This window comes from Drosophila simulans, chromosome 3R (genome assembly GCF_016746395.2).
Source record: "Drosophila simulans strain w501 chromosome 3R, Prin_Dsim_3.1, whole genome shotgun sequence".
NCBI lineage: Eukaryota > Metazoa > Arthropoda > Insecta > Diptera > Drosophilidae > Drosophila > Drosophila simulans.
This window is the reverse complement of record NC_052523.2, coordinates 23,377,690-23,392,030: the sequence shown is the minus strand read 5'-3', so window position 1 is coordinate 23,392,030 and position 14,341 is coordinate 23,377,690.

Below are 14,341 nucleotides of genomic sequence, written 5' to 3'. Positions count from 1 at the left end.
TGGTATGTCTTAGCTTATTTATAAATAAGTATTTATAATTTGATATTAGTTCACAACTTTTATGGCTATATAGTACAAATGCTAGAACTTTTTGTTCAGTGTCCAGATCGGAACGAAATGGACAGATGGAGGCTGCTCCATGTAGGATACGATGCGATGCGATGCCATGCCATGCGGGCTGTACATTGTGGCTATTAGGGGAAACCAAATTCGGCATTTGTGTCGCTGGCATTATGATTGCATATTTCAATTTTGGGCAACAAAAGGCAATTTTCTCCGGGACTTTGAAGGACCGAACCGAGATTGCTGGCAACAGGAACCGCAGACCTGCACGCTGCACTGCACTTAACTATTTTTCCGCCTTTTCGTCATTAAATTTTAATTGTGTTTTCTGTGAACGCCCATTTCGAGTCGAAGCTAAAGCTGCTAAAGTTGAACATTTAGTGGCCGTGGCGGGGATCGATTTCATTTACTTTCGAGTGCCTGGGTGTTAACTGTTTGGCCAAACAGCGGGCCAGAAATGGTTGTTTGAATTGTCGAGTCAACAACTGGCCTTTGTTTTTGTTTGCAATTTGTGGCTGACTTGCAGCAGTTGGAGTCTCACTTCTAATTACGAATTCCTTACGCTTCGTTCTGAGGTGCTGATTCTGCCGGCCGCTGGGAATCGGGCATTTCGTTCCGTTCCCAATGGCCATTCGGATTTTTAGCATTTGAGCGTTAAAATTTGTTTGCCCAGCACACGGCGGCTGCGTGTAAATAGAAAACGGACAAACGGACAAACGAACCAACAAAAATACAACAAACAGACTCCGAAAGGAACACAAAGAAGCGTGAAGAAATGTTTTTAGTTACGTTTTGTTTGGGCCACACGAGCGCGTACATGGGAATTCCATCAAACGCAAGACAAATATGACTTTTATAAGCCATGAAATTATAATTTGGCTTTCGAGTGGTAAGTGGCAAATGGGCGAACTGCATACATACCCTCTGTTGTCCATCGGCTCTTACCACTATTTGCTATTTGTATTAGCTCTTGGCTCTTAGCCGAGATGAGGCGTGCGAACCACGCGAGTCCAAATCAAGCGGTCATATGCCTAGATGCCATGCTTGACTCATCAATTGGTTCGGAGAGGCATTTTTATGCACCCTTTCGAAAGGAATTTCAGTAATTTTCCAAGCCTAGTTTAGGTATAATTTATCGCTATTAGCCAAGCTCCGTTGATAGCCCAAATGATACTCCCATTTCCCAACTTCTAATTAAAATCGGCACAGAAAGTGTCAGGCCCTTGCGTCTGCAAAGCAAATAAACATTTGGGTCGCCTGGGACTCGATTCAGTTTCGAGGTACATGGACATGGCAGTGGGAACGAGAACAGGAACGGGCGGAGGGATCGAGGTCTGGAGCTGGAGCAGGGACAGTGTCGTTTTGGGGTCTCTAATCTGGCTTGTCATCGCCTGGCAGCTTTCTGTCTGCGTCTGCGCCTTCCACGAAAATGTGCGGCCTGACTAATGAGCCGCCAAACCGCGGGAAAAATGACAAATTTTGTGCAGTTGTCCACAGAAGCTTCGGGATCGGCAGCGGAAGGCAACTTGGCAGCGATTTGTAGGGCCCGTTTAATATTTAAAACAAAAGACTCAGGCAACGAACTCGGCTGGCAGCAGCGGGAAAGACGGGAAACACATAAAGCACAGAGCCATGGGCACGAAACAAACGTAAACGTAAACGGAACATTTGCCAGCTCGGTTTCATGTAACTGCCATTTTTAACACTTAAATGAGCCACAGAAACTGCAGCGGCAGCAGCAGCAGCAGCAGCTCGTCTCTTGTCTTCTGGCCAAATGCAAATGAAGCCAACGGATCAGGGCCAGGCAAAATGCAAAGAGCTAACAAACCGCGAAATGGCAAATCGCGAAATGCAGTTTGCAGCTTGCAGCTGGCTCTGCAAATGTTCTGCAAACAACTTTGGCTTTAACTCTGGCTAATTTAATTGATGATTTCCACTGGCAGACATCTCGATGTGCTTGTGGTCACAAAGAGGTGTCATCGCTTTCCTCAGGTCCCTGTTTTTTTTTTTCCAATTTTTTGTTTTCTACTTTTTGTGTCGTGGCAGCGAGAGCATGTCAACGCCGTGTTCATTAATGTCAACCGAACAAATCGAGTGAAATAAATTGAGGCTACGCGACGTTTAATTAGAAGTAACCAAACGATCCGTGTCATCCGGCACTTCCGCATTGGCTATCGTCCGAACAAAAATAAAAGGGTAAATAAACGAGCAGCCATCCGAATAAAATGTATAAATCTTCAGCTGCAAACGCAATTCGATTGGCCGATAAATGCAATAAATCCTCGAGCTCAACCTCCTCGAACTTGGCTCCGGATTCGAGCTGCTGCTGGGCCAGCAATCATGCGTTAATTTAGTTGCATGTGAAGATTAATTAATTTCCAACGTTTTTACTACCTTTACTGCCTCGGATTCTCCGGCAGAAGCAGCGGGTGTTGTCAGAAGGATTGCGAAGTCGGGAATTGCGGAATTGCGGTTCGGCCGTAAACGTTGGTAGCTGCACCACCGTCAATTGACGTTTTATGGCCCCAGAAAAGAACTTATTTTGTTTTGGGGCCAATAAAAAAGGACCATTTGGCCCTGGCTGCCCCACAACCGCAATGGCTGGCCTGTAAACAAAGTTGGTTAGTTTTCGATCATAGCTAGGCTATATTTACATAGAATCTGCCGCTGTGGCTGCCACAATTTCGAAATTCCATTCCCAAGCACTGGAATTTGATTCTCGGATATCCTACACACAAAAAAATAAATTGGCACGTAGTTGCAGTACGCAAAATATGTAGTTATATTTGTAGGTTTGATATATCAGTTTAAATTTAAAGAAGACTTCCCAGAGTTGGAAAATAAGTTTACTTGTGCTATTCAATAAATTTTTAGGAATAATAATAGTTGCATAAAAATATTGCTATTATTTATTATAGTTATTATTTTGTTTGCATTATTCTGATTTCTGTTATTTTTCCAAGTGCTTCCTAATCCACACAACGAACCACAAGAGGACGACTTTGGCACGCAGACTCGTCGGTTGCTATCTGGAGTCGCTTTTGGCCAATTCGAACCTCTTCAAAATCGCATGTTTGCAACTGCAATCGAGCTAAATGGCGAAACGTTACCCATATGTCTATATGTCTACATGCCTATCTGTCCGTCCGTCCGTCTGCCCGTTCGTAAGTCCTACTCTTGGCCAGTCAGAGCGTTTGTGGTGCTTTCTGTTTTTGTTTTTCTGGTGGCTGCTCCTTGCTTTTCCCGCCATTGTATTTATGGCTATTCATTTCGTGATCTACTGATTTCGCATGTGTTGGATGGGAATCCAGAACATGGCCACAGATCCCGGGATGAACTTGTAGCCTCTCAACCGCCTTGGCCACGTACTGTGCCTGCAGTGAGTAGCTCAGGCAGAAGGATATACAGATATACAGATGCAGACAGACAGCCAGCCAGCGATCCGCATATGCCACGGCTGGCTGCCGGAGAACGAAATAAAATAGAAATCATTAGGGCCCCAGAACACACATAGTAAATCTCATCAAGAATTTGTAGCAATTTCCTGTTCGATGATTCCGAACCCGAACCTGGGAAGCAGCCAGAAGACCTTGGCCAAAAGTCCAACTCGAACTGAGTCATGTTGCCGCCCAAAGCCTCCGGATTGGTGGCTTCCTCGGGTCGTGTGCACAGTTCATCATCGGAACATAAAAATTCACTGCGTTCATAAAAAAAGAAGGGAATCCAAAAATCTCCATCTCATGCTGATGAGGAGAGCTCCAGTTTCAAAACTCACACTCTGCAGTTGAAAATCGAAAAAATCAAAAACCCAAAAACCAAAAATCGAAAAAAATAAACCAATGCAAACAACACGTGAGAAAATCTTCGTCGCGGGATCCAAGAACTTGAACGATTTTTATTTCTTGTTCAGCGTCTAGGGCGACGCTTGATATATGAACAGATATAGTATGTGAGCCAGCGTGTATATGGCCAGAATCCCAGTCCCTCCGTTCGCTTTTTGTTTAGTTCTTTGGTTCTTTAGTCTTTTTTTTCTGTTTTTATTTATATTCTCATCACAACTGATTGCGCTTCGCTCGATGCGATTAGTGTTAAAAGGTATTAAAGCGGCAAATGCACAGCACACTCACTCACACACACACACATGAATCGAGAGTGGGATCCCTATATGAAAGGCAACAAAACGTTACAGTTGCCACTGTCCCACTGTGGCCCCTTTTTTTGTCCATCGCCCATTGTCGCTCAATTTGACACTGCGGCCGGAGTTTCTGCCTCCGTCTCAGCCGCAGTCGCCGTCGACGTCCGCAGTAAATTTGTTGTCATTTGATATGCGAGTCATGAGGATTATTAGGTTCAGCCGGTGAAGAAAAAAATAAGCGGCCATGCGACCAGGCAATATAACGAGGGGGGCTTCAAGAGTACGGATTCTCAAAGAAAACTCGATGTACATTCATCTAGCCTTTTTTGGTAAGACACATATTGTGCAACAGCTTAAAACGTGCAAGTAATTAAACATGTTTTCTTAGTCAACTAAGGTTAAAGCTAAGTTCAAAATCCTAAACTCTTGCATCCACCCTCGCCTTCGTTTAAGCCAGCACAAAGAAGACATTTGCCTGTGTCACTCTGGAGACAGCAATCCCGTCCAGTCGGCGGAGTGGAGTCTCATTCTCGATCGCAGCCCATTTCCCCTGCCCCCAAGAGCCTCATCATCGTCATCATGGTCGTTGTCACCATCAACGGGCTGTCATTATTGTCGTCTTTATGGTTTTATACTTTTTTAATTTGGAGCAAACTGTCGAGCTGATCTGAATGCTGTTGGCCGGGCCTGAAACGACGTGGCCCGTTTGCGTGGAATGGAATGCTCATTTTCGGCTCGGATTTTCGGTTATTGGTTCCCTTCTATTTAGATTTTAAATTGCTTTTAATTTGAGTTATAGAACGTTGGCTCGCTTAAGCCAGCATAAATCGGGATTTGAGCTCTTTTATGTATTTATTTTACCATACAATTTACACACTCCATTTGCCGGCCAGAGAGCTCGGGGCTCTTAGCTCTTTGGCTTTTCTGTGGCAGGTACGCACTTCATTAAGGCTTTGTTTGCCAAAGGTGTCGATTGGTGTCTGCTTTTCCCCCACACCCAAGGAAAAGCCATATTTGTCATCATAAATATGCTGAGGCCAAACAAAAGACTGAGGCAACAAACTTGGTCAGACCTATGCACACCGATTTGGAGATTGGAATTGAAAGAATCAGAATCGGAATCAGAGAGGCTGACACCTCATTTTGTACTTGGTAATTTCTCAATAAACGGCTGCGTGGGTAGTTCGAAACCCTTCCTTAAGCCCACTCATTAAGGAGACCACCGCGGTGGACAGGGGTACATACGCCGACGTGGTTAGATTAGATCAATACAAGTGCCACCGTCCCCGCAAGTGGATCTGCATCATCCGACTACGATCCGCATCTGGACTCCGAAAACTGGACCCTGCCCATGGAGACGCGGTTTGTCGATGTGTCTTTGCGATAGGCATTTAAATCTCCGCCGAGCGTTCGTGTTTTTCTTCTGGTGTTTTCTGTGGTTTTTTACTTTTTTGCCTGCACCTTGAGTAACGTTGGGTTTGTGTGTTGATTTTGCACTCGAATGTGAAACGCAACGCGGCTCAAGTGGAGCATAGCACAAAGTGCTTAAATGTTTTCGATTGTTGCCGCTGGCTGTTGGCTGTTGGATGTTCTTTGGCTTTCATTCTTGTGGCCAAGAGCAAACAGTAGGCTCTGTCAGCCGGCCAGTCAGTCAGGCAGTCCGTCAAGCCGGCTTCTTTATCATTTTGATGAAATCGGTAACCTGGGAATGCGTTGCACTTGTAATCTCCTCCTGCTTTGCATGCATCCTCCGTTGGGTGAGTGAATTATGTGGCCGGTACTCTGACGGCGACTTCGACTTGGACTTGGACTTGGACTGACATGTCTGCGGAAAATGGGCCCATAATGAAGTGTATTTGCCTTGCATTTTTAATCATTACGATTACCCATGCCCATACAAAAAGCTTCAACTTGCCACACTCGTTGCCGCCTGCAATTTGCAATTAAAATTCAAATTAATATAATGCACGAACCGGCAGACTTTCAAATGTTTGGCTTTTTGTGGCTCACTCGTTAAATGCGCTGCTCCAGTTTGTTTTGTACGTCTCGTACATGCCGCGACTCGAAATGTTTTCAAAATGTTCGAAAAAATACGAATACGTTGTATGTGAGTGCTTTAGGCCAGAACAAGTTTACGTTTTTTCGTGGCCAACAGTTGGCTTTATTTATGTACAAGCCTTATGGTAATCTTGAACTCGCCTGTGAGGCGTAGTGCCCACGAATTACCCGGTGTACTAAAAGCTGGCCAAAAGACTTGTCCAGAATGGCAGCTCAAGGTGAGAAGTAAGCGAGCCAAGTAATGGAAATTTATTACATTCCTCTGATGTTTGGTAAGGGATGTCAATAAATTCAGCGTTCAGAAGGTCACTTTCGAAATGGGAAATACATTTCGAACTTAATGTTTTATGAAAAAAAAAGGTCAGAAAACCGTAAGTATGAATAAAACTCGGTTGAGAGTGCCTTTAAATGGCATTTGTTAGAAAGTTAAGAAAAATTAACACAAACACTCGTATTTGATCGGCAAATGGGCTTTAATCCCGAATTAGCATAATCAATCACCTGCCAAGCTAAAGATTACTCATTACTCCCTCGAGCTCTTCACTTTCGCATGGACTAAGCAAATAAATATAGAATCTCACGACACGATTCCAGTGTGGAATGTCGATTCGTTCGATCGGCAACGTATTAGCCCCCTACAGTCCAGTACGCCCCCGTTTATGTTAAATATAGCTTGGTTTTTTGTTTCGTATATATGTTTCTCCTGACTTCATTTACAAAATCTGTGCGTGCGCTTTTTTGTCCGTCGCTTGTTTCAGGCCACGCAAAAGGTAAATTTATTTTACATTTTATTTACCCCTTCATTTGAGCCTCATTTTTCGTCCATTCGTTGGATACACGAAAAGAGAAACGCATTTGACACATTTTGCATTTTAAACGTTGACAATTGTCGCACCAAGTGGTTGGTTGCCGCTCATGTTTGTTGTGCAAACAGGCGCTGGAAAACCTAAAACCAAAGTCAGATGCAAACAATGCCGTTCCAAGGTGAGAACTTAAATCTCTGGCTTATTAGCTTGTGGATGCTGGGCACGTGATGCGTCAGCTGGCGGAGATTCATCACCATGGAGTTACAAAAGATCGGCGTTGACAAGTGGAAAGTTCGAATGCAGATTCTGATTTATGCGGCATGTGCGTGTTGGCCATTTGCCTGTTCCTCTGTTTAAAGAATTTGTTAATCAATTAGTCATAATTTACGGCTCAGCCGTAATCAGTGGACGGAAGGCAATGAACTGGTCTCCTGCACTTGTTGCACGGTCTCCTCAGCTGAAAGATACAAAACGATCTCGGTCTGTCCTCGCGTCTGTGTGGCAAAAACACATTTGCCACAACGCTAATGATGCATTGTGGCTTGCATGTGTTGCATGCCCCCCTCGCCCCCCTTCCACCATTTGGCCCTCTTGGGCTGCAGAAACAACTTAAGCGTTTAACACGATCTTCAATTTGCGCGAAGCCAAATATAAGAAAGAAGGCAGCAAAAAATGAAACACCGAAAGAAAGGAGAGGATGAAAACACTGCGAATGGCCAAGACTAAATGCAATGGGGACGAGAAGAGCTGATGAAAAAAGTCGTGCAGGGCAGCGCCAATTGGCATATAGCCACAGTGGACAGCGCAACAGGTGAATTAAGTTAAAATAAACCCAGCCAACTTTAAAGTGTACAGAAAATTGTGGAGTGTTAAAGGCTGAGAGCATTACGTTTATAAATGTTAAACATGTAAATAATATCCTAAAACTTTAATAATTTATTAAAATAAGTTTTCCTTAGAACTATATAATATTTACGCCCAATATCAGTCCAGTACTCACTGTATGTGTGCGATTGGCGATGCACCAGCTATATAAGCAATGCCTCATGCTGTGTCGTAATCGCGAGTTCGTTGCCTAAGTCTTACGTTTTGCCTGCCACTAAATATATCATCGATGCGCCCGCGCCCGTTTCCCACAACCTCCCGCGCTGCTCGCCGAGATTGCGGCTTTAAAAATATGTTGAGTTAAGCTAAACGATGCAGCTACGGCAAATGGTAGGGGCAGAGCCACGGAAGGATGAGGGGCAGGAGCGCAGTGAATCGCATGTATACGCCCATCAATGCTGCCACCGCAGTGGCAGGTTGAAATGTTGCGCCAAGTCCGCGAACTGGGCACGAAAGCGAAAAGGAAACACAAGGATTTTTATGCCAGCTCGGCACCCTTTTGCGGTGCCCCTGTTCCCTCCCTCCAGCCACCGTGAAATCCAGCTCGGACTGCTGCAACTCCGACTGTGGCAATCGGATCGCGTACTTTGTGCTGTTCTACACGCATACAACAACAGCAGCAAGAGGTGCACAGGTACAGGTAAGCCGCTGCAACAGGAATGAAATGCAGGTGCTTATGGCCTCCGTTTGGGCCAACCTCCGCTCCTTCGGCTGGAGCACTTTGTATGCCTCAGAGAGAGTCTTGTACGAAATTAACTACAAACAGCAGTACAAAATATTTTAATTAAAAATTCCTAATCGTGTGCGAAGCATTTTTTATCTGATTTCAGTTGCAGCCCCTCACCCCGCGAAACGGAGGGTCCTCCTCCACCAGCGGCGAACGGGCTAAAAATGTATTAATAAGAAAAACGCCAAAGGTTTGCGTGTGTGGAGGATAACCCCTACTCCGCGCCGGGGCAACCATCTCATCTGGTGATCTTCCCTGGCTGCTGGCCGGGTCTCGTCCCAGACGTATAATAAATTGCATTTGCCTACCAGCCGAGATGCAGATATGAGCTTGGCATGGAGTCTCCTCTTCGCCGAGTTGGGTTGCATGCAGCCAGCGACTGCAACTGCAGCGACGACTCGGCAGATATTTTTGCATCTAGATACTTTTGGCAGTAATGTGCGAAAATTTCATTGGGTGTCGAAAAGTTAAGTAGTGCTCGCTGCCGCTGCCATGTGCGCCTGGCCATGTGCTTGTGTGCTGCAGCAGTTTGTGAGACGTCTTTGGTTCTCCTTGCCTCGTCCAGTGTGTCTTGGAAATCTCAGGGTTGCCGTCGCTGATTGTCTCGCCCCAATCTGCGAGCGCTGCCGTTTACATTTAATGTGAGAACTAAACATTTGGCTTTTGAGCCTTCAATTTGTATTAAGTTGTTTGCATCCTCATCCTCGCCAAGCGACTCGTCAACGCGGATGAGGGGAAAACTATTTTTGCCGGCGACTGCAAATCGCTGGTTGCTCAGCTCAACCGTTGGAAAATTGCTGCGTTTGAGTCGAACGACTGTTATCAATTTCTCCTGGCTAATTGGTTTCAAATTTATGGACCCGTAATTGATATTTATGTTTGTCCTCGCTCCGCGATGCGTTGTCAAATGGTCGGCAGATCGAAGTTGGAGTCGGAGGATCCGAGCTGGAGCAACCACTGGCATGCCTGCGTAATTGGTCAAGGTACTTTGCTATAAATCCTCGTCTGGCATTTACTGCATCGGCTTAGCGACGATAGACCTCCATAGATTGCGACCAGAACACGGAGGCTGGGTATCCGCATCCCGGAGACAATTTAACCATCTATTCAAGTATCTGCGAAGGAGCGGTTATTAAAGTGCCAGCAATGAAAAAGATTAGCGTAGCTCTAGAAGAGTGCTTTTCGTTTTGTTTCTTGCATAACATTGAGTAGAATATTTCGAAAAATGGTGAAATATATATTTGCTCCGAAAGACCAGCTAATTACACTCGGTTAGCTGGGCTCAAGGTCAATTTTTGCATCACCATCTGGAAACTGATAAAACAACTAACCAGGGGCGTAGCCAGAAAATTCGGGGGTTTAAGTGTTTAAATGAAGATAAGTTAAAATAAGATAATTTCCTTTTTTAAAACTATTAAATTAAGAGTTTAATTAGGAGAGGTGTTTTTATTATTCATGCCATTTAAGGAAAGTTACCCTGTTACGGAAAACGTTTTCAATAAAGTACATGAGTATATGATTACTTGTTTATTTTCCCGTACTCTTCTCGTTGGTATTATGACCCAGTGGTGATTTATTTTACAGCTCCCTGTGGAGGTAACGCCTCTGGTCGTCCTAGGCTCGCCTCCTGGGAGGGAATTAGCATGCAGGCCCCGAAAATACAATTCGTTTTGTTCGAATCTGTTCTCATTTTGTTCGACGGCCAGCACGAACGAACTGAACTAAACTAAACGAAACGAAACGAAAGGAAAACAAAGAACGCGCTAATTAAAAATGCTAAAAGTTTTAAGCCATCCGCGAGTCGGGCCGGAATTCCAGCCTCCTTTTCAGCTGTCCATTTGGACTGGGACTGAGTGGAGCTACGGCTGATGGCCAGCTTCCTCCATTCCCCAATGCGATCAGAAGTGAATTTCGATTTTTTGTCTGTCCGGTTTTTTGTTTTTATTTTGTGTTTTATTTTTTTTTTTTTAGGGATCTCTTGTTGGAGTAGTAAACACCGCACGGCTGTCGATTTCTGTTTGCTGTCAGTTGTCTTGTGGGGTGTGGGTTATGGGGTATGGAGGGGTCAGGGAATCGGGGGCTCTGGGCAACCCTGCCGAGCTCCAACCATTCATCTTTGGCCGGCTCGAAGGGCCTGGTTTTGGGTTTGTCGATTTTCGGTTTTCAGTTTTCAGTCTTCGGTTTAGGCTGGTCATTTGTTGGGTTGGCGTGTTGCTTATCCCGACGATTCTGTTTGAAAATTTCCAACGAAATGCTGGAAATGCTGCCGCCGAACAGGACTCAACATGCAGAGTTTATAGGTATTTTAATTAGTTGAAATTTCTCAGCGGCTACATGGGTCTGGGAACGAGGCGAAAGAGGAGAGCCCTCCAGGGACCACCTAGGTAACAAATGTCTTTCCTATGTAAACATAACTTTGGGCCCCAAATGAGCAGCTCGCCTATATATTTTCAACTCCCAACCGAATTGATTTAAGCCTAATGAAGCTTAATAAGAACGAAAATCCTCCATAAATGAAGCGATTACTCTAAAGCAATCTCATTTGAGGATTACGATCTTCCAATGAATAAAGTATTCAATTTTCCAGAAACCAAAAAAAAAAAGAAGTTCACCCAGGCGGGAAACTAAAATTAAAACGTCGACTTAAGCCGCGAACGAGAAGGGCGACATTTATCCGGACAGTGACAAGTGTCCAACCCCGGAGATGAGCCGATCTTCCTCGGTTTTTGGTTGTGATTTTGATTTCGGTTTCGGGAAAGGTTATTGTTTGTTTAATTGCGGGCAAGTTGGCGAGCTAGGGCGGTGTACACTTGAAAATTGTAACAGCAAAAATGATAAATGATTCGCGCATTTAACCCTCCACTTGCACAGCTGTTGGTTTCCACTTCCTCGATGCGATGCGATGCCAGTGCGTAACATTTGCCGCAAATCAAAGGCAAACCGCTGATGACGGAGTGGTGGTGGTGGTGCCTGGGTGCTTAGGAGGTGGTGGTTTAGGTGGCCAGGCTGCCTTGGGTGCACTTACAGCCACGAAAATGTAATAAAAACGTGCGTCTTCACTTCATGTAAATCATGTCAGGCGGTGGCGAGTAGCGCGAAATATTTACCCTGCACTCGTAAAAAAAATTTACATAATTTCCAGCATTACCCTAATAAATTATAAGGTTAAATACAGCTGCAAAACATGGCCTAAAAATGTTTTTATGTCTAGGTAAATACTAAACGGCCTTTGAACTTAAACATTAAATATTTTAATAGCGCTACAATATCATTTAAAGTATCCAAACAGGCCACATGAAGTATATGTACCCTTGTACATATTATACTATTTCTTTCCAGTGTGATGATGCTGCAGTGCAAGTAACATAGCAGCCGCGGCACAAATGAGGAGCACGGCATGGAGATCATCCTGACCGCAGTGCGATCGCAATCGCCAAATGGAAGGCAAGGTGTCCCATTCGGAGCTGGCGACGGAGATGGAGTTCCAATCGGTCCAGGGCGTCTCTGCATCTGCACTGGATGTGCCTGGGTATACCTGGTTGTTGGTCTACTGTCTACTGGCGGTGGCGTGAACGTGCAAACATGTTGCACATGAGAGAGGCTGCCGCTAAAGTACTTGTACTTGTCATATTGTTATGGATTTATGGCAAACACGTATAGCGCTATAAAAATGACATATGCACGTGTATGGGTTAAAGTATGGGCTCGATATGAGGACTCCTTGCCACAACCCTTCCCTTAACCCCTTCTTCCCTGTCATCGCAGTCGCAATCGCTGGGTAACAGTTGCACATGTTGGCGAAAGACATGAGCACGCGCAGCCATCTCGATTACTCGCTTGCGTCGGCGCAATCGAGACCAACCCTGCTCGATTTCCGATCTCTATATCTCTGCCATATCTTTCATCCCCCTCCCCCCTTACCCATAGTCGCTAATTAATCGCCTTTGTTCGTGTGATAATGCGATGCGTTCGCAGCCTGTTTGCCTTACTGATTTTGCAACTGGATTTTGTTTTGGCAGCGCCTAGGGGTGGATTTCGGGTTAAATGAGGCGTACCTCTAGCATTTTACCCCTATTTGGGCGAACATGTGTGAGGTTCACAAGTGCCTTGATTTTGATTTCGGGTAAGGTGGTACAAATTGCGGGCTCAGGTCAGGTGGTCACATTGATGGATGGTGCATCATGAATAATCTGTTCATTACACAACTGGAAAGTGGTAAGTTCGTTAAGCTGCACATGGATGGGTTCCAAGCCCCTATAGAACCACATAACATTGCTAAAAAGTAGAGCAATAATATCATTTTTATATAGTCTGTAGTTAAACTAAATACATAGCTAATTAATAATTAATTAATAGTGCAGTGTTAACACAAATAATAGTTAGAGCGTAGTTGATTCTTTTATCTTAACTTAGCTTAAGATCTATAACTTTTAATGATGCTATTTCATTTAGCCAAGATAATACTATTTAAAGGCAGTAAGTGTTAACTGCAACCCTTAGATTTACACAAGCTTCTCAGTGCAATAACCATTTAAATTAATAAGATCAGATTATTTTCGTTCAGTTCAGCGACCCCTCTTTTGTATAGAATTTGTAGTTTCTACACCATTTAGCTAAAGAGTGTGAAATGCTATTAGCTAACACTCACAGATCTTTAAAGTAAATACCGCAATGGTTTTCGGGAAAAGTGCTGCCCCCTTTGAGCTCAGTTCCAATTCCCATTCTTTTCCCAATTCTTCGGCTTGAGTATTCTCTCAAGTGTCCGTAACTTTACGCTAAAAATATGGCCCATGAATCTCCTGACCCGGCACTGTGCCAATAAAAGCCTTCGTAAACAACTAACCTAAGGCAATGATTCTCCGGACTAAGGGCGGCCACTATGTGGCGACCACTAAACCACCAGAAACCACTAACCGCAAACAGCCACCACAACGGCAGCAGGAGGAGTGAAAAATTAAAAAAGAAAAACGAGGAGGCGGAAAAAACACTTGAAAAATCTGTCATAAAATGTTGAGTGGTGTAAAACCAACTGGTTGAAATTGCCAACATATTTGCCTGTTTGTTTAATGAACTCGCCCAACGAGGGTTTGTGGTTTGAGGGGGTGAACCTTGGTCGAGAGGGTGGGTTTAACATTTTGATTACTCAATATGTTTGATTTTATGGATTTATGCCACCGCCCTGGTCCACTTTTGCAGCTGTTACATGTGACAGTAAAACCCAAAAAAAACCAAAAACACTTGGCCAGAAAACGAAAGCTAATCCCAACAAAGAAATGCCATCAAACCCGAACAAGTGTCCAACAAGCCGCCAACACAGAGTGCCCCCAAATTATGAGAGACGCGCACAAAGACACCTGTAAGTCGTTGTCTGCTATTAGTTGAAATCAAAACGAAAACAATGTAAGCCACAGTGAGCAAAAATAATATCTCTGGGGAGCACCAGCACCAGCTCAAAGTCTCTGGAGGTTGATGGCTGAAGGCTGTAGTCTGCTGGCCACCAACGCAAAGCTGGTCGTCGCCTTTTAGCCAATTTTGATATAACTGAAAGCGTCAATTATACGTGAAATTTATGATGCCGTGTGAAGAATAACACCAACTTGCAACATATTTGGACAACGAAGCCGTTGCCGTTGCCGCTGGCAGTTGCCTTTGCCTTTGCCGTCGCGG